Source organism: Aplysia californica, unplaced genomic scaffold, assembly GCF_000002075.1.
Source record: "Aplysia californica isolate F4 #8 unplaced genomic scaffold, AplCal3.0 scaffold00009, whole genome shotgun sequence".
NCBI lineage: Eukaryota > Metazoa > Mollusca > Gastropoda > Aplysiida > Aplysiidae > Aplysia > Aplysia californica.
In genome coordinates, this window is record NW_004797279.1 from 2,822,291 (window position 1) to 2,825,481 (window position 3,191).

Genomic DNA, 3,191 nt, shown 5'->3' on the forward strand with positions numbered 1-3,191 from the left:
CTCTCTGGTTTCTCTCTGGTCTCTCTCTTTGGTCTCTCCCTCTTACTCCCCCCCTTCTCTCTCTCTCTTTCTCTTTCTCTTTCTCTCTCTCTCTCTCTCTCTCTCTCTCTCTCTCTCTCCCTCTCTCTCTCTTCCATTCCATGTCCACAGCCTGGTATTATTGCCAGTGGCGACTTCCGGGGTCTTATATGAACGAGTATGGACACAGACATAACAAGGAATATAACATTTCAACCTTGGCGTAGCGGAGATTGCTCTTAAAAACCCACTGCATTACTTTTTTTCTCAAAATTGCAACTTACAAACTTAACTTCCTTCTTTGACTTCTTTCGACATTTGTATAAAGAGGAAAATAGGATCTGTCGAATCTATGAAAATAGGAGACAGGTGGCAGGGGTTTGTGGTAGCTGAGAAAGGGTTGGGGGGGGGGGCGATGTATTGGTATGCCAATGCTGATAGGATTCATTAGTGATTATTTGTGCAAAAATAGGTCGAGATCATGGTTGTCTACAATTACCTAAAATAATATGATTCATAGATATTAGCCAAGAGCAGCTGAGTTGATGATTAAAAAGGGATGAAAAAGAAAAAGGACCCTTGCCCAAAAATAAGAAAACCGCTTTTCCGAGATTGTTATTATTTATTCAGTACTGCAGACAGTTGAAGAAGTACCAAAGCTAAGAGAGCTGCCCTTCTGTTGTAAAGATACTAAAAACAAAGCATTGTTTTTATTCACAGTGGACAATTCTATTATAAATCTAATTATTTTCCCTACCCACTGTCTATCACTCTCACACGTAACAAATACCTGATAGCTCCATCCAGGATTTCATCTTGCCATAGTCCTTCAGGCACGTAATTTATAGCTCAAATGCGATCCTTTCTCCTCTTAGAAGTCTTCAAACAATGAAATCGTTTAAGTGATGTCAGACATGACTCATTCCCTTTACAGGTTTCTCCATTCAGTATGGGTATAAAGCGTGACAAATATCGAAATACATGCAATTGTTTCGCTAACGTAAAATGTATTATCTCGTTTGCTTTGAAAGTTGCTTGCTTTACTTGTACAAATCATTCGATATCGTAAGCAGATCTCTTGCTAATTTGCAGCATTTTGATCAACATAAAGTTTCGTTTGCAGTCTGCATAAAACCAATATCATACCTTTTAAGTGAACTTACAAGATTGCCATAATACTATAGCGTTTGCTCGGCAATAATAGTTCTCCCTCAATGTTTGACTATGGAGAAAACATCCGCAAATGAGAATATAAGCGACATGAAAGAATTAGGAGACTGAAAGGTTAAGATGAATTGTGGCTTCTGCTGTGACTGATAAGACCAATTCTAGCAGTGGAAAGTCTGCCACATTTTAATCATTCAAAAACCCCACTTTTACTTACGGATCTGCGCAGCTTGCGGGCTTCTCTCTTGGTTTCAGCATTTCTTATCTGTGAAGCCCACTGTGACCAGTTATTTCAGAGCAGAGCTGCTGTATAAATTGTGTCATTTTGTATAGTACATATACTTTCAAAGTCACTGGGAGAGAAGTACTTTTTCAATTTTGTTTCTAGGTTGTTTCGAGGACTGCTTGTACTCCGTAAGGAAATGGCAAAACCTGCATATTGCTTAATGTTTTCTATCTTCAATAACGGTGTTTCCAATAATGTAGATAGTTTGCACTGCATCTGTGGTACAGAGATCAGGCACTTTACAATTGCACCCAGAAGACTAGCGTTTGCTTCCCATGTGGGGATAATTTTTATTGAGTGATTCGGTCTTTTTGCTAGGACGTTGTATCCGTCTCATCCTGGGTTGGCTCAGACAAGCAGATCAAAGCCCGTCCCCAAATCCGTGGTGCCCACTACGGCTGGATCGGGCCGATCGCCCTACTCGGTCACCTGAAACTGAAAACAAACACGTTTGTTCTTTACACAACCAAGTCGGGCGCCCGATCGGCCGATCCCATCCACAGTGAGTACCCTGTATAAGGATTCTGAATTGTGTCGAAGAAGGCCTGAAATTTACACATAAAAGAAAAAGTTTGTGATGCAGTTACGTTTTACCACCTTTAATCTTTGAACAAAATCGTTTAAGCTTTGTAACGACTTCACTGTCTCTGGTAAAGGGAAAGGATAAGTAGGGGGTTCAAAGAAACATATTACTGATAAATGTTTCTTGACCTTACAATACAAGCTGAGGAAGCTGCATCTTTAAACTGCATTCCTTCTTACTAAACTTTTTTTTGTACATGTTAGAATGTTTAAGGTTCCACCCAAGGCTTCGAATATCACAGGGCTTTCAAATTGTCCGAAATAAACGTGTTTAAACAACAAGAACTTGTAGTGTGAATACAGAAATAGGAAAAGGGAGTGGGAATAAATAATTGAGGGAGAGGGACTGGAGGAGGGTATTAAAAAAAATATTTGGGAAAGATAAAGAAGAAAAGGGCGGAAACACACAAATAAACAACAATATAAAGGAATACGCAGTTATTCAAATGGAAAAATGAGTTTCTGAGATGAGTGTTAAAATTTAGCATCAGTCGAAAAAAGCTGAAGTAAAAAGTTCAGAAAAGACAAAACTGACGGCAAGATGAGAAAGTCCTGTTTATCATTTAAGCTTCTGGCTAGAGTGCGTCTGCCATATCCCAATGTGGCCATACAGTCGCCATGTAAGCCTATTACTATCTTAAGAGGGACTAGTATTATAGTACAGTGAGACAACATTCCTGAGATCATATAGGGGATTAGGATAAGATTTTTGTTTTTCTGGGAGTTTCTTTTTAAAGCTCATGAAATCATTCGTATAAGAGCTCTATTTTTTTAACATCTTTTTTATTTATCTTTTTAGATAGTTTAGTTTCATATGAGACATCTGAGAATACCATGGGCAGAAGCGAAATCAAACGAGAAAGTGCTGAAAGACCACGTGGGCTCCTCACTAAAAGGGTTTTGGATATTTTGCTCTCACTGGGGAAAGAAGGGATGACAAACGAGGCAAGGGTAGTACCAGAGAAACATATATTTGGGAAACCTGAGCATGTGGACGACGAGAAATTCCCAGGACAACACGCTTTTTTAAAAAGCACATCCGGGTGGAGAAAGGAATGGAGGACCATGATCGCAGATGCCTTTTTCAGGAAGATCTGGCACTTAATCATACTATATCTACATATCATTCATATATATA